General features: G+C 38.1%; 1 pseudogene; it reads left to right on the top strand.

Annotated features, from left to right (window-relative positions):
* LOC100624589 overlaps positions 1–18,672 on the top strand; it is a 42,905-nt pseudogene that overhangs the window by 8,956 nt on the left and 15,277 nt on the right.

The raw sequence follows: 18,672 nt of genomic DNA, 5'->3' as shown, positions 1-18,672 counted from the left end.
ATTTGATTTTTGCTTAGGACATATCTTTCAAACAGCTGTTATACTGACAGGCGAAGCCACACTAAATGAAGGAAGTGATTAATGGTGGCTCGTAGAGGTGTAGCCTAAAGACACATGAAATCACTAATATCCCATGAAATTCTTCTTTGTGGACACTTTAAAAACGCTTTGCTTTGTCAAAACCATGATAGAGAGATGTAAACAAAGGTGATAAAGTGCTTTTGTATGGTTCCCCTGTGAACATACTTAACATGTGAACTAGAACACCATAGATGCATGCAGCAAATGTGTTTATCTAGGTGCTGAATGTATGGAAGTATCTGATGTGAGGATCTTTCTATTTTTTTTCCTTTTAATGTTCAATCATTTGGTTGGTTTGTAGATGAGGCCTCTTCGGGCAGATTATTAACCACCTAATGCTCAGTTCCCTAGGAACTTAATTGTCAGGAGAGTGAAAATGCACTTATAAAAATCCAAGAAACTTAGAGTTCCTGTCATGGCACAGCAGAAACAAATCCATTTAGGAACCATGAGGTTGCAGGTTCGATCCCGGGCCTCACTCAGTGGGTTAAGGATCTGGCGTTGCTGTGAGCTGAGGTGTAGGCCGCAGACGTGGCTCGGATCTGGCGTTGCTGTGGCTCTGGCGTAGGCTGGCAGCTATAGCTCCAATTAGACCCCTAGCCTGGGAACCTCCATATGCCATGGGCGTGGCCCTAAAAAGACAAAAAAAAGACCCCCCCTCCCAAAAGAAATCAAGAAACTTGACAAGATGAGATACTAGCAAAGGCTTCTGGCTCACTCCTACAAAATGTACCTCGGAGAATCCATGGAAGGGAGGGGAAATATGTAATTCAACCATGATTAACAAACTTTCTTTTTTCTTATACCCACTGATAGAATTTTTCCTTGCAAAACATTTGGTTCTGTCTAAAATGACCATGATAACATTTGGTCCATGAGACAGTTGGTCCAAGCTAGAAGGTCTTTGATATTTGGTCATATTTGGTCCTGCCCAAAACATCCATGGACACATTTGGTCCACACCAAAAGGTCCTTAATAATCAAGTCCTACTAAAACCTCATGGACTGGACCAAATGTCTGCTAGCTGAATTTTTAAATATGATATACCCTCTCATGTACTGTAAGTTGATAGTTTATGAGTTTATAAGAGTTGTGAAAAAGTTTAATTCTTAGTATAATGTAATATTTACAATAAAACTGCTGTCATGGTTCTAAATGGGATTCAATGGAATCTAAATGCCCTTTATAGGGGAGCTCAATATATAATAAAGGGGAGACCATTACTCATGGGTAATGGAGGATTGTTTAGCAAATGATATTAGGAAAATAAGCTTATTATGTGCAGGAAAATAGAGCTGATTTCTTATCTGCCGCCATATATATTGTAGGACTCTGGGTGAAATAATGACCTAATGTGAAAGGTAATACTACAAAGTTAATAGAAGAATTTACAGGTTAAGCTTATTATCTAGGCTTAGAGGAGGACTTTGCTGTGGACTAAATGTCTGCGTCTCCTCAAATTCCGTATGTTGAAGCCTAATCCCCAAAGTGATGATATCTGGAGGTGGGTTCTTTGGAAGATGATTAGCTCATGAGGGTGGATCCCTCATGAATGGAATTAGTGCTCTTATAAAAGAGACCCCAGAGATCTCTAGCTCTCTTTCTGCCATGTGAGGCTACGAAGAGTCGGTAGTCTCTGACCCAGAAGAGGACCCTCAGCAGAATCTGTCCATGCTGGCACCCTGATCTCAGACTTCCACCCTCCAGAACTGGGAGAAGCAAATCTCTTGTTGTTTATAAGCCTCTGGGTCTATGGTATTTTGTTAAAGCAGTCCAAACCGACTAAGAGTTTGTAAATAAAACTCCAAACAAAAGGCAAAAAACTTGATGAATTTAATTACACTAAAATGAAGGATTTCTCTTTAACCAAGGATGCCATGGGCAGTATTAACAGAAACATGACAGAATGAGTCAATAATTACAATGTCAAAACAAAGATGAATATATAAGTTATTCCAGGAACTCTTCCAAACCAACAAGAATACAAAACAGTAACCTTGATTGAAAGATTAGCAAAGGACATGAACCTCCTTTCTACAGAAGTGGAAACCCAAAGGCTAATAAGACTATGAAAAGAGAAATGAAAATTTAAAAACAATGATATATTTTTCTTCTGTTAGACTAATTATAGAGTGTGATTATACCAAGTATTTGTGGGAATGTCAGAGGAACCACTGTGTCCTGCTGGTGGGTGTCTAGACCAGTGCAGTCATTCTGAAAAGCAAACTGCTGGCATTTAATCGAAGTACAATGGAGGTACACGTGGTTGAAGACCCAATAGTCTTGCTGAATATCCCAAAGAGATTTGCACACAGGTCCATGCGTGGACATATACAAACAAATGTGTTTGTTGCCATTTTCATATTATTTTTTGCTGTGGGAGGGATTTGAATATAATCTTATTCATTACAGTGGATGTGCCAGAGAGACAGATGGATTGTCTGTCTACATAGAGCAAAATGCTGAATGAAAATACTAATAAAGAAGATGAGATCTATTAACTCAATACCATTTACATAAATTTAAAAATACGTGATGTTGGAATTCCCATTGTGGCTCAGTGGGTTACGAACCCGACTAGTATCCATGAGGATGGGGGTTCGATTCCTGGCCTTGTTCAGTGGGTTAAGGACCAGCATTGCTGCAAGCTACAGCATAGGTCATGATGTGGCTCGAATCTGGCATTGCTGTGGCTGTGGCATAGGCTGGCGCCTACTGCTGCATTTCAACCCCTAAAAAGACAAAATTTGGCACTAAAAAGACCAAAAAAAAAAAAAAAACCATGATGTACACAAAAGATTCATAGTTTACAGGCATATGAATAAAGGGATGTATGTTAAGCCCCTTACAATGGTTATCTATGGTGGGAGGAGAATGGGAGGGCAAATTGGGGGTAAAGGAATGAATATATGTAAAATCAGGAGAGGCTTTACAGGGACTAATGATTATGATGTACCATGAATTGAAGAATATGATTAATGTCACTCTCTTCTTGTGAGATTTCACTAACAGGAATGCAGGGAAAGGCTTTGAGGAACTCGGGACCTGAGTCTTTCCAGTATGTTATGTTTCACTTGTGTTCCCCTGGTTGCCTGTGCTACCGTGCTGCTGGGGAGGGGGGGGCACTCAAGTCAGAGGCTCACTGAAGACACGTGTGTTGTCTTTTTTTTTTTTTTTCTTTTTTTTATACCGTGCCCACAGCATGTGGAAGTTCCTGGGCCAGGGATCAAACCTGCACCACATCAGTGACAACGCTTAACACTTAACCACTAGGTCACCAGGGAACTCTTGCGTCTTTTAATGTGAGCATATAAAGTTAGGTTTGTCACCTAATTTGAAAGATAATGTAATTCTGAAGCTGCCACCAGTTTTTTTAAGCTTCAACTAATTGGCTTAGGAAACACAGCAGGGTGGGAAGAGAACTATATATACTTAGGTTTGAGCACAGCTCTGCTATTTATATCAGTGTGACCATAGGAAAGGCACTTATCCTTTCTGCATCCCATTTTTTCATCTATAATATAGGGCTAATGATAGCTATCTTGTGAAATTACGAGGCTTGGTGATAATGTTTATACAGGGTTTGGCCATCAAGGAACGGAGGGTGATGTTGATACTATTGCCGTTGCTGCTGTTGTTAACATAGGTTATTCTCTATGACACAGAAATGTGCCAGCAGTAGACTGCCTGCTTTGTTACATTTATTGTGAGTTTCAAACAGTAATCAAAACATCAGCAATAAAATATCTGAACTCAAGAAAAGGGAAGTTCCCCTTAATTCAACGTGACGTGCTCTTACACTACACCTGCTATGACCTCAGTACAGTGCTAGCTCAGGACTGGAGGGAGCGGGGAGGAGGGAGGTACCAGGAAACAGCTCTGGTCTGGCTCTGTCTTTGTCTCAGTCTAGGGGCACTGACAGATATACTGGGTAATGATTGTAATGCAAAATGGACTCTGATTATAGATATTTATGGCTGTTCTTTTTTTTTTTGCCGTTCCTGTGATCTTTCCCCAAACAGTGCTTTGCTGCCAGTGATAAGGCTTAGTAGTTTTGATTTGCATTTCTCTAATAATTAGTGATGTTGAGCATTTTTTTCATGTGCCTACTGGCCATCTGTATGTCTTCTTTGGAGATATTTAGGTCTTCTGCCTATTTTTTTTTTTTGGTCTTTTTTTAGGGCTGCACCTGTGGCATGTGCAAGTGTCCAGGCTAGGGGTGGAATCAGAGCTGCAGCCACCACCTCTGCCACAACCACAGCAACGCCAGATCCGAGCTGCATATGTGACCTACATCACAGGTCACAGCAACGCCCGATCCTTAACCCACTGAACAATGTCAGGGATCCAACCCACGTCCTCATGGATATTAATCAGGTTCATTATCACTGAGCCACAACAGGGAATTCCTCTGCTTATTTTTTGATTAGATTGTTTGTTTTTTTGTCTTTGAGTTGTATGAGTTGTTTGTATATTTTGGAGATTAAGCCCTTGCTGGTTGCATTGTTTCCAACTATTTCCTCCCATTCCATGGTTTTTTTGTTTTTTGTTTTTTTCCTTAAGGTTTCCTTTGCTGGGCAAAAGCTTATAAGTTTGTTTAGGTCCCATTTGTTTATTTTTATTTTTATTTCTATTGCCTTGGGTACAATGTGCATTTGATCCATTCCTTTCTACCTTCTTTGGGCCTTTACTCCATTAAGAATGTTTTCTTTCTCTTTTGTACTTTTCGTTTTTCGCCATTAATTACTTCTTTGTCATCAGGTATGGTCAAACATTTCCTTTCCCAAGTAGGAAAGATTTCTTGCCCTATATGTATCCTCATATCTGTGCTTTATTCTTCAAATAGCCTAAGGTTCTTGAAATACATAGCTCAAGGTTATCAATATAATCTCATCCTGTTTTCTCAGGTTTTTGTCTCTCTTTTCACCTCAAATCTTTACAAACTAGTTTCTTTCCCTACCCATCTCCTAAGACCATTATCTGTAAGATTAGTCTCTTTACCTACATAAGTATGATCTATTGCATCAGATAATGTGATCGTTCCTGCTCTTAAGACTTGTCCATGTAGATGATACAGTGAGTAGATAGGGTCTAAACATTGCTTTCTTTTAGTGTCTCTTGCTTTGGTGCCCTAATTCAACAAGAAGTTTTCCAAATGAAATGAAGTAAGCCCTCTGACTAGGCAGAATCAAGAAAATAATGAGTCTTGTAGAGGAAAGATTCTAGTTGCTTAAAGTTATCAAGCTGTTTAAGTGACCTTGAGCAAGTCACATTTCCTCTCTGATTTTTGATATCCTTCACAGGGAAACCTGATCTACCTCATGATGTTGCTGTAAGGATTAAATGACAGAATATGTGTGAAAACATTCTGTAACCTGTTAAGTATGGTGTACACTTGTGCTTGGAGTCCTGGCCTGTGTAGCCTAATGCAGTGCCCATCAATGGTTTGAGTAGTTATCTAAACTCGTATGATGAACTGTGGTAATGACACCTTGCATGGTTAACTGAGGGGTTTCCTGAGCAAAAACACATGAAAATGGAAGAAAGACACAGGTATAAACAAGCTTAACCCAGTGGCTTAGGCTTCGTTGTTAGAGGAGAGGAGTTGTTTTAAGGAGAGTTTGGAAGCTTTTAGTATTTCCCTGGTCCAGTTCCCTATGAGTTGATGTCAGAGTCCAGAGTAGAGAGAGGACTGTAAATAAACACAGAGGGCTCTTTCACTCTTCAGATGTGTGTCCTCTCTCACAGAATGTAACACAAAGGACACTGAACATTCTCTCCCATTCACCGCAGGCAATTTTGATCATTTAAGGGCTTAGTGCACCAAGTACAGAGCCCAGCAGGAGGGGTGAGAGTGTGTGTGAGAGACTGTTGCTTGGCACAGGAACTCTTCATCTTAATGAGATTTCCAATTTTCTCATGAACAAGGCCAGCAGGGTAGAGTGACAGGGCCTGTTGGCAGCAATGCAGTGAAGATGGCAACAGCTAAGAGCAAATGCTGGTAGGGTACCTAGGTGCCTTGGACTTGTTCATGAGAAAACATGAGAGCCCTTTTGGGAATTCCCAGAAATACTTGAAAGTATGAGGATCAGAACCAGAGGCTGAGGGTCTTCTAGACTATGTGGGGAGGATAAGAAGACAAGAAATTGGGGGGGGGGCATTATTAATCTAACTTGGCTGGTCTTGACAGTCTGTGGAGGTCTGGAAAAAATTGAGTTACAGGTGTATGCTACTATTTTATTATTAGTGTGTCCATTTATATTTCTGTAGATATATTTTCATTTCCTTGCACAAACACCGAGGAGCATCATTGACATCATAAGCTATGATAATGACCCCCTTTCGATATGCAGCCCTTGAGTTAGCCTGTCTTCATTTTGATTGGTGCTTGGATTTTTCTCTACTCCCTTGTGGCCACCGAGACGTTAGCTTCTTTTGGACAGGAACTATAATCATGAATATTTTATGTAAAATTAAAGCATCTCCACCACTTCTTCGGAGAAGTGTATTTAAAATTATGCAATAAACATGCAGCCCGACATGGTCACATTCATATCTTGAATGACTCCAAACCTCCCAAGGTTTAAGAGGTCAGTAAGTGACAACTGGTGTATCTAGCCCCGTATTCTTCAGAGCTGTATCACGAGGGCAATTTGAGAAGACAGTTCAGGGTGATATTTTAGGGTCTATGTGGAGTCCTCGCCCTATGCTCAAGGAAATCAAGTGAACGTGATGTAGTCACTTCTTTTTTAATATCTTGATTTATCCATATTAAAGACATCATTATCAACTTGAGTTGAAATAGCATTGAATGCAGTTCCCTAGCTGTGAATGCTATGTGGTCTTCCTTCTAATTCTTACTATAACCAAATAATTGGTATGACAAAACACTTGGGATTGCAAGTTAATAAAATTCAAATGAATCCAGGATATATTTCAAAAAGCAAGTCAGTCTTACACAGAAATTAAGTAGTGATACAGAAATTGATCTTATAAATGACTATCATAGCAATATTGTGAAGTCATAAGGCAGGCCACTTTCTGACAACTAAAATGAAAAAATAAATAAAAACAACTGTCTATTGCACAGTGATTCTTTTTGAATAAGGTACTGATGATAACATAACTTGGAACTATGTTTCAGCTTAAAAAAAAATCTTCTTTTGTGACAGCATCTGAGAAAATGGCCATCTGCCTAAACTTGCATGTAACCAAACTTGACAAAAATTGTTAAAAATTAATTTACATGTAAATTTAAAACTTTAAATAAGTATTTCAAAAAGCCATCTGGGTTTATTTGTGAGGAAAAATTTTAAAACAAGGATATTTCAATTACATGTTGGAATGGTTCTGAAAAAAAAAAATATAACACTTTTCAATAGCTAATTATCCTAAAATTACTAAAGGAAATGTAAGTGCTATCTTTTCATCTATGGTAAATAGTCACTTACTGAGTATGTACAGCATTCCTTTGTCGAGTCTTCCTACAATAATATTTTTTTGCGATATCTGAGTACCATAGTTAACTAATTTTCAGTAATAAAACATGAGCCAAGTGGACATAATAGAACTTTTTTTCTATTTTGCATATTTTCTTGAAGAATATCATCATTCTTAATTTAATATTTCAGAATCTACTCGGGGTATGTGATGATAATATTAAAACAGCAGATTATTTATTGCTAATTACCTTTACTAGTTGGTAAGTTTACTGAGTTTCCAAGTACTTCAGTCAGTCATTCTAATTCCCTAATATATAGCAGTAAGTTTAGAATTTAACATTAGAGGGATTCTGTGCTTCATGTAACACATATGGCCAGTTTCTGCTACATCCTTTGTCTTCAGAATGATTTATGCAAATAAACAAAAACCTGCTTTCTGATTGAGTACTTTTGAGAATTTTTCCCTTGTCCAATGAGAAGATAGGTGTTTTCAGTACCTCTTCCATAATTTATTAAATGACAACTTTTCTGGGACACAGGTTTTAATTCTGTATGTCGGGACTGATAATAGCGGCTTAACTTAAGAGTGTTTTTAGGGGCCTCGCAATTAATGCAGGTGCAAGTACTTGTTAATCTATTAGATAAAGTGCAGTAAAGCTTTGAATTTACAATATGATTATTATTAATATTAATATATTGGCCAATTAGTGAAGTTCACAGATCATTTTAATATAGAACATCTTATTTTTTTAAGCTTTACTGAATCTAATAGCAGCCACATCAATGGTATTTTATGAGCTGTTTCTTTGCAAGTTCAAAGATGTTTTACTCTTTTGTCTTTTAACCAAATTGGTACAAAAATCTATTTATGGAAAATGTCAGAAACTAAGTATTTCTCACTCTTCTCAGAACAGTGACCTTCGAATACAAACCTACATCAAACTCTTTTTTCCCTTCTTCCTTTGCCAAGTGCCAACTGAAGAGTGATTTACACACTGTCCTTTGTTGACTAAGCCAATGTCACAGATCAGTCCATTTCTTGTGAAGAGGTGACTTTCACAGGCAGAGTAACCTTGCGCTTAAAGCAGAAATAAACACGGTTCTGAAATCAAAACTCATAAGAATAACTATCGTTGAGAAAGAGTGCAAGAGGGGAGTTTTCATTGTTTTAATTTTCAAGACCTTGTGTCTTTGTCAAGAATATAGTAATATAGTATTTTTGTATTTTTAAAATTTTATATACATGGTATTGTGCCATGTGTGACATTGTTTCTGATGTTTTCACTCAGTGCTGTGTTTCCAAGATCTACCCCGATGACCATAAGGAAGTCTAGTTTATTGCTTCTACTGCTGCAGAGTATTCCATGGTACACATCCACATTTTCTTTATCTACTCTTTTTTATGATGAGTACCAACTTCCAGGACCACAGACAACTCTGCGGTGAATATCCTTGTACACACTGTTTTATGGTCCTGCAATTCGAGTTTCTTTAGAGTAATATTCCAGTAATGGGGTTTGCTGGATCATATAGTATGTATATACTTAATTTCACTAAGTCCTGCCAGACTGCTTTCCAAAATTGCTCTACTAGACAGCACTGTATGTGATTATGTACATGAGAGTACATCGTTCCCACCACCATTTGCTATCAGATTTTCACAGTTTTGACAACAGTATGGCAAACAAGTGTTAGTTCACTGTTTAATTTGCATTTCTTTGATTGCTAGTGTTATATAGTCACTTTTCCCGTTCTGTGACTTGACTTTATATTTTTGCCCATTTTTCCTGTCAGTAGCTTTCATTTTCTTTTCTGGTCATTTGAGTAACTTGTGCAGTCTAGGTATTGATCCCTTATCAGATTTTGACAATGAACATTTGATTTCCTGATCTGTCACCTATTTGCTGACTTGGTGTGTTTTTTGCTGAACAGGAATCTTTGTTTTGAGCCATTATTTCAAACAAATACCTTACTAGGAGATATTCAATACACATAAAATAATTTGTTATGCTTATGTAAACCATGTAACATGATGAAAAATGTACCAATATGAATCCATTACGCAGTTTAAGAATAAGAAATTACCAATAGTGTTTAATGTATCTTTGTCCTCCACCCCAATTCTGCCCCGCAGTAACCCCCTACTGTGGCCACAGCGTGCAACGGCTTGATGTCCATCTCAGTTCCCAGACCAGGGATTGAATCCAGGCCGCAGTGGTTAAAGTGCCAAATCCTAACCTATGGCCACCAGTGAACTTTTCATAAACTGTTATTGAAGTTTTTTTGGTATTATCTTCCATGCTCAATTTTAACCAGTTTTTTATACATCCCTAAATTATATATATTTTTTCCTGTTTTAAAACAATGCAGTTATCTCAGTTTTATTTATTCTTCTGACTTTGTTTTTTCATATGACCTTATATTTCTTTTTTTTTTTTTTTTTTTTTGTCTTTTTGATATTTCTTGGGCCGCTCCCGCGGCATATGGAGGTTCCCAGGCTACGGGTCTAATCGGAGCTGTAGCTGCCAGCCTACGCCAGAGCCACACAATGCGGGATCCGAGCCGCGTCTGCACCCTACACCACAGCTCACGGCAACGCCGGATCCTTAATCCACTGAGCAAGGCCAGGGACCGAACCCGCAACCTCATGGTTCCTAGTCGGATTCGTTAACCACTGTGCCACGACGGGAACTCCATGACCTTATATTTCTAAGATTCATCTACGCCAGCGTGTGAATCTGCAGCTCATTCATTTTCACCTCTGTATGGTATTTTATTCTGAAATTTCGCCACAATTTATTTATGTATTCTCTTCTCAATGGATATTTAGTTATTTCTGTTTTTTTAATTGTTATCATTATTGTGGGAGGAACGTAAGAGATCATGAGCAATGCTCCTATGAACATAGAGCTGTTCCTCCATTATCTGTGTGTTCTGCATCTGCAAATTCAACCAATTGCAGGTAGAAAATGTTCAGAAAAAAAAATTTCAGAAAGTCCCCCAAAGCAAAACTTGACTTTGCCACATACCAGCAACTATTTACATAGCATTTACATTGTATTTATAGCTACCTACACAGTGTTTACATTATATTAGGGATTCTAAGTAATCTAGAGATAACTTAAAGTATATGGGAGGATGTGCATAGGTTATATGCAACTGCTATACCATTTTATGTGATGGACTTGTGAATACTGAGGGATGACTCTATCTTCTATTTTACTCGTGCAAGACTTTGTCTGGGTTATATCTTATGAGCAAAATGACTGGATCGTTGAGTATGAGCCAATGTAATTTTAAAGATAATGCAGGGTGATTTTCAGTGTGGTTATACCAGTTTGTGGCACCTGTGGTGTATGGGAGATGATTCACAATCCTCCCTAGAACTTGGAACTGACTTCTTAACTTTTTCTCAGTCTAGTGAATATAATGCTATCTTGTTGTGATTTTATACTTGCATGTCCATAATTCCTAATTATGTTCGGTGTAATTGAATATGTCTCAAGCACTTCTGATGTCCTCTTACATTCACATTTTTGCTCGTTTTTAACATGGTTGCTATTTTTTATGAATTTTTAGGACTTCAAAAAAGTGTTGTGGACTAACCTTTTGGCAGTTATATACATAGCAAATATATTACCCCAAAATGTGATTTGTCCTTTCAGTTATTTGATGGTTTAATTTGGAAAAGGTACATCCTTAATTTTAATATAATTTAACTTAGCAAACTCTTCCTTTATGAATTTTTTGGGGGGATCTGGTTTTTGAAAAATTTCCTTAGCCATGTTATATACTTAATTAATTAAATTCAGAGATATTTAGAAGTTTACATTTGTACTTAGGTATTTCACTTATCTTACATGGAGTTTTATGTGTGGTTTGAGGTAGAGATCCACTTACATTTCTTCCATATGGATAAACAGTTATTCCAGCAAACTTTATTACATTTAGTTTTGTTCTTTTCCCACTGATCTGCAATTTCACCTTCATCATCTATCAAATTTTTATATATCTTTGGGTCTATGTATGGACTTGTCTTTTATGTTTTAGTTAAATATTATCACTGCACCAATGATAAGTATATATCATTAATATATACTTATTAATGATAATAAGTATATTATCATTCACTTATTCATTCCTTCAGCAAAACTTGAGCACTTTTCTAGATTGTTAGAATCTATCAATGAACGAAAGAGAAAAATACCTGCCCTTTGAGAGTTTATAGTCTAGTGGGGGGAAATATTAATAAAGTTATCAATAATTGAAATATGTAAAATATCAAATGTTGAGATGTATGAAAGAAAATAAGACAGAGATGGGGGACAGGGAAGGCCAGGTGGGTTGAGAACTGCTGCTTAAATAAGCTAGATAGGGAAGGCCTCAGTGATCTGAGTAGAGGCCTGATGGAGATGACGGGGTCAGACACACAGATATCTGAAGGTAGAACAGACCGGGCAGATGAAATAGCAAGTAGAAAAGTCCAAAGGGGACAGCCATGCAAGGAGTCCAGTATCACTGGGAGTGAAGGAGCAAAGGGGAGACAAAGTCAGATAGATCACAGTTGGCAACAACAATTCAATTTTTTTTGGCTGTACCCCTGGCACATGGAAGTTCTAGGGTCGTGTCTGAACCTGAACCTGTACCCCAGCAGTGACCCAAGCTGCTATAATGACAATGCTGGATCCTTAATCCACTACACCACAAAGGAACTCCAAGAATAATTATTATACCACACTGTTCTAATTACTGAAGTTTTATGAAAAATCTTGGTATTTTGTAGGTCAAATCTACCTCTTCTCCTATGAGTGTATCTTGGCAACTTAACTATCCTTGTGTCACTGTTTCTCTAATAAAATTGAGTATCAACTTACCAAGTTCCTAGAAAAGCCGGTAGAAATTTGACATTACATTGAAACTGTATATCAATTTGGAGAATTTCTTATTGTGTCATCTTTCTGATAGTTTCCTTAGGTAGAAAACATGGTACCCCTTTCATCTGCTTAGTTCTTCTTTTGTGTATATTTAAATGTTTTACTCTTTTTTTCCATGAAAGCCTTGCACATGCATTGTTCATGTAAAAACCTGTACACAAGGCCTATTACCACTTGCCTCATCCCCTTGTCTACACTGGTGTCACAATACTGCTCTCCTTCATGCTCCTGGAACACATCAAGTACACTTCTACCCTGGGATGTTGATCCTTGCTGTCTCCTCTTCTCCCCAAAGTGAATGTGACAAGTTCTTCTTTCTTCTCTAGTCCATTTTTGGGAAGCAAGCAGTTGCTTAGAGAACAGGGAGTCTGAAAATGCAAATTTCCACTACTGCTGATTGGCTGATCCAAAGTCATAGGTAATCACTAATCTGCCCAGGACTTTCTTCGCTAAGGTTAGAGAGCTGGGTCACCTAGTAAAGGATAAGTTAACATTAGTTGAGGATGTTATTATGTTGGTATTCAAGGGGACAGATGCTTAAGGCAATTAGAGTGCTACTTCTTATTTAAATATCTTTCATTTAGGGGTTGTTTGGAAACTTCGCCCTTCAACAGAGCGTTTTGTTTATATATAAATTCACCGGTATAACACCTATTTGTAATACTGATCACTGAGATGTGAAAAAATTCCTTATTATAAGTGGCAGTCTAAGAATAAAGGATCTGAAGTAGAGAAATCCCCACTAGATGTAGAAAGTGAAATCTGCAGCATCCACTGATAAATATTAATATCAAAACCGATTCTTCTGAGCACGGGCACCGTAGGTTGTAATGAGCAGTATTCATTGTGAAACTATCTCAGGCGAAAATGCCCGAGGCTTGAATCTTACCATTTAGAGCAGGAAGCATAATTGTTAAATGGAGGCAATAAATATGACCATTGATTACATCATTACCTTTCGGTGAGTGCCTACTGTGTGCAAGTATGGTGCTCGGAATTCAGAAGCACTATCTCAGCTGTCATCAAACAAGTCCAGAAAGTGAGTACCACTTGTATTACCATATTAAATAAGTAAGTTTTTATTTTTAAAAAAGTATTTATTTTTTTAATTTTTAAACTTATTTTGCTTTTCGGCATGGGGCAGCATATGGATGTTCCTGGGCCAAGTATCTGATCTGGGCCGCATCTGTGACCTACGCCAGAGCTAGGCAACACCGATCCCTAATCCACTGCTCCAGGCCGGGGATCTAATCAGCAACACTACAGAGACAAGCCGTTTTATAACCCACTGCACCACAGCAGGAACTCCTAAATAAGGAACTTGAAGCTCAGAAAGTGGAAGTGACATGTCTGTGATCACATTCACATGGCAGGAAGAGGTGTAGATGAGATTCCAACCCAGGGGTCTGGATCCAGAAACGAGGCACTTTTATCTACATCATGTTGCAGGCTGCACTGAGGCCCGAGGAAACTGAGAACATTTGTACCTATATAATAAAAAAAGATTATAAAATCACAGTTTCACATCTAGAAGCCCAGGTTCTTCCCTGTAGGGCTTACCATCCATTTAGTCCACTGAGGACTATGTGGAGAAGTTAAATGATTTTTCATTGGTATTGCTTTTTACAGTTTCAGAAGCGTTTTTTTTTCACATATTTGTCTCATTGGATTCTTATTATTATGGCAGGTAATAAGTTCCATTTTCCAGTTGAATGAAGTGAGGCTCAGAGAAATTCATTTCTTCACTGAGAGTCATTTAGAAGCCATGACTCAAACTCAAATCTGGCTCTGAAAGATAGATGTTCCTACTCCGTAGTGCTCACTTTTTCTTTCTCCTCTAATACACACACCATGGTATCTACATATAAAAAAATGTTTTGTTGTTGTTGTTGTCATTGTTTTTGCTTTTTAGGGCCATACCCGCAGCATATGGAGGTTCCCAGGCTAGGGGTCTAATCAGAGTTACAGCTGTTGGCCTACACCACAGCCACAGCAACACAGGATCCAAGCTGCGTCTGCAACCTACACCATAGCTCACAGCAATGCCAGATCCTTAACCCACTGAGGGAGGCTGGGGATGAAACCCACAACCTCATGGTTCCTAGTCGGATTTGTTTCTGCTGTGCCATGATGGGAAGTCCGAAAAAAAAAGGTTTTTAACCTTAATCTGAGGTATTTAAATGGTTAAATCACTTAAAATATTAAATTGATTTCTATATGTAAAATTAATTTGTTTGCCTTTTAAAATTTTTATTTATTTATTTATTTACTTGGCCAAACCCATGATGGCATGCAGAAGTTTCTAGGCCAGGGATCAAACATGTGCCACAGCAGTGACCTGAGCCACAGAAGTAACAATGCTGGGTCCTTAACCCACTGTGCCACCAGGGAAATCCTGTTTGCCTTTTTAAACTAAAACTGTGTGTGTGTGTGTGTGTGTGTGTGTGTGTGTGTGTGTGTGTGTGTGTGTGTATTTGCCAAAAGTCCTTTAAACAAAGGAAAAGTGTATAATTTCTGGTTTAACCTTGTTAAGTTAAAGTAGTGGAGGTAGGAGGAAGGGCCATTAGAGTGAAAATACAGCATGCCACCTCTTTACCAGTCTGAAACACATTCCTTGTTTTTAAAGTGTAGTTATGCTAAAACAGTTGTAAATTCTGAACATATGGCATGCAATAAGGATAATACATGTTTGATGGTTAAAATGGTGCATTTTATTATTCCATTGTGATTTCTATTTTATTATTTATTGTGTGTAGTTAGCAAAATGTTATTATCTGATCTCTAGGCAATTGCTCTTTGCTTAAGGAGATGAGGTTGCTTTTTGCCATATTCATACATCTTTGGAATAGCTATTTCATACTCATTCAATCTTGACATCTAGATCACAGTATGTATAATGTAGTGTAATATCATTAGAAGCTCTAGAAATAAATGATTTCTAAGAATATGGAAACATAAACCAAATAAAGAATAAACAGACAAGAGACCATACTAGTGGCAGATTTCAATGACATATTACTTTTATCATACCTTTCCCCATATTTCATGTTATAAAAAGATGTTACTGTTTCCTGAATTCCTGTTTTTCACTGCAATAGGCACAGCAAACATTATGTCTAATCACAGTTAATGTCTCCTTTTAGATTTGATTGTTTTATACCTAATTCATCATCTTATTTTGCCTGTTACTGCTCTCTGTTCACTTCAGATTGCAGATGTAGAAAGTATGAATTCTGCAGTGTCCTCTGATACATATTAATAGCAAAACAAATTCCTCTAAGCAGATTCACCTTAGGTTATTACTGTGCAATATTCATTACGAAAAACTATCTTGTTAAAAATGATAGTAACAGCAAATTATTCTTTGATTGTCTTATGTTATGACTAATTAAAATCCAAAACACAACTCTGACCTCAGTATGATTTAATGTTCTCCTGCTATTTCCCTGGATTTATGACCACTTTCTCTAGTGTAATTTTCTATATTGGGGAAAAACGACTAATATATTTTTACTTGTGGATATATATGTTCCAAGATAGAAAGACTGACTTTACATTTTTAGAAGTAATTCAAATACAATGTATAAGCAAAGTTAAATTTAATATATAACTATACATCCAAGCCAAAATGCTTTTCTTTTCTTTTTCTTTTTTTTATAAATGGCTGCACCCATGGCATATGGAAGTTCCCAGGCTAGAGATGGAATTCAAGCCACAGGTGCAACAATGCTGGATCCTTTAACCCATTGAACCAGGTTGGGGATTGAACCTGCCCCTCTGCAGTGACCTGAGCCACAACAGTTAGATTCTTAACCTGCTGCACCACAGCAGGAACTCCCCAAAATGCTTTTCTTAATCAAAAGGATATGCATTCTCAGTGACCGTGCCAGTTTTCAGAGGTATAATCAAATGTGTGTGTGTGTGTTTGCTTAAGGATTAAGATTCCCTGGAGTTCAGTTCTAGGCCTCCTTTTTGTCATCTGCAATGTAACCAATTTGGCCTTTTTTTTTTTTTTTTTTTGTCTTTTTGCCATTTCTTGGGCGGCTCCTGCGGCATATGGAGATCGAATCGCAGCTATAGCCGCTGGCCTACGCCAGAGCCACAGCGGCGCAGGATCTGAGCCGCGTCTGCGACCTACACCACAGCTCACGGCAACGCCGGATCCTTTACCCACTGAACAAGGCCAGGGATCGAACCTGCAACCTCACGGTTCCTAGTCAGATTCGTTAACCACTGCGCCACCATGGGAACTCCTGGCCTTTCTAATTATTAAAGCTGTTTCCATTTGTGCATTTTATTTGGTACCTTAATTTCCATAGGTCAACTGGAATAGAAAAATAAGACACAGCTTTGACAGAGAATAGGTTCCAAAAATATTTGCTAATTGAAACAAATGTTGAAAATGGAATGGTTAGCCTGAGTATTCTGCTCAGAACTGGTTTGCCAGTGGGGAATTCCAGGTCGAGGGAGGACTGTTAACTCACTGGTGACCAAATACTCATGATCGTCATTTACCTTCTGACTTGGCAGGACAGAACTCTGGTCAGGCTTCTGTCCTCGCCACAGGCCGCTGACATTGGGCTCACCTGAAATTTAAGCAAGCACCAAGGGGCTTCAGTTTGTTCCAAGAATAGAGAATTGGTTGACCACAGAGAGAGATACTTCCTGTTGGAGAGCTCTGATTTTACCAGCCTGCTCAATCCCACCATTTGCCCCTCTCTCCTACGGAGTTCCCGCGAGCCCCACTTCCTCCTCTAGTAAAACAAAAAGCCTTTCTCTGTTGCACTGTGAGACATTTGCAGATCCTGAGGTTGGGGTAGTTTCCCTGTTGTAATAGTCTTTTTGAAGAAAGAGTCTCCTCTGCTGAGTCCAGGTTTGTTCCAATCTGGCCCGGGACAGGCAGACTGATCTTCCCAGTTACACTTTGCTGATTTCATACAATTAAGCATAAAGATGGAACTATGCCAGGTTGATTCCTCGATCTGAATTTCTATTTTTTTTTTTTTTTTTTTTTGGCTGTTCCATAGCATGTAGAAGTTTCTGGGCTACAGATCGAAACCAAGCCATAGCAGCAACCAGAGCCACAGCTGTGACAACATCAGATCCTTAACCCACTGAGCCACACAGGAACTCCCTGAATTTCTCAAGTGTAATCTCCATCCTCTGACCTCATTCAAACCCTCCTGCTTTGAATATTTTGTCTTTGTCGTTCCACATAGAATCGAGTATAAATCCTATTTTCTCTTCAGTGTCTCTAAAATTGATGTTTCTGAACATTCTTCTCATGTGATCCTTTGACTTATTTTTTCAGGATCTGTTTGCTCATTATTTTCCCCTCATCCAGTTCTCGTAATTGAATTATGTGTATCTAAGGGCTTGCTTTAAACTTTTTTTTGTACATTGTTTTTGTTTCTCCCATGGCTTAAAGGATGTTTGCAATTATTTCCCCTTCCCAAGCAGTATATTTCTTGTTTTCCCATTTGTCTGCATTCCACAACTGGATATTAAACCTCGTTGGGGCCTGTGGGACAATGACAAGCCTCAGCGAGATTGGTATGTCCTGTGAGGAAACAACATGCCTAGAGTAGGATTGTTTGAAAAGTTCGAATTGAGACTTCCTTGGCCTCTCAGTGTTTCCAGAAATTTTTGTAACTGAGTGGTGTGATTGTGGACAACTAATGAGAGGCTCTTGCTAGCCCACACTCTACTATAAAACATAATCATTGTCTCTGGACAGGCTTGTCTTCACCCTCATTTTATCTGGACTTGTATGGACCATTGGCCAGTAAGTTCACTGACCAGCAGGCAGCTGAGCAGTAGAGAAAACCTATTATTATTTAACCGTGTTGGACCTAATAATGATTTTTAAATATGAGAGTGAAAAATAGTACAGTGAAATTATGAAAATATGTGAAGTAAAAGTGGCAGGAAATAATATGGGAGAGAATGTAAATAAATACAGGGAGAGAATGAAAGGAAAGGAAAAACAGGGAATAAAACAATAGAAAATAAAATAAACAAAGTATAACCTGTGCTACCATCAAAGTAACAGTACAAAAACAAGACTGAGAGAATAGAAATATATAAATGTGAGAAAGGGGAAAATATGCGAAAATGAAAGAATAGGAGAGGAAGTTTAATGTGGAAAAGATGAGACGGTAAAATGAAGTTTGAAAATGAAAGATGTGAAAGAATAATAGACATGAAAAGGATA

The sequence above is a fragment of the Sus scrofa genome, chromosome X (assembly GCF_000003025.6).
Source record: "Sus scrofa isolate TJ Tabasco breed Duroc chromosome X, Sscrofa11.1, whole genome shotgun sequence".
In the NCBI taxonomy this organism is placed as follows: Eukaryota; Metazoa; Chordata; class Mammalia; order Artiodactyla; family Suidae; genus Sus; species Sus scrofa.
The sequence above is the reverse complement of the archived record's forward strand: the minus strand, read 5'-3'. Positions and strand labels throughout refer to the sequence as shown.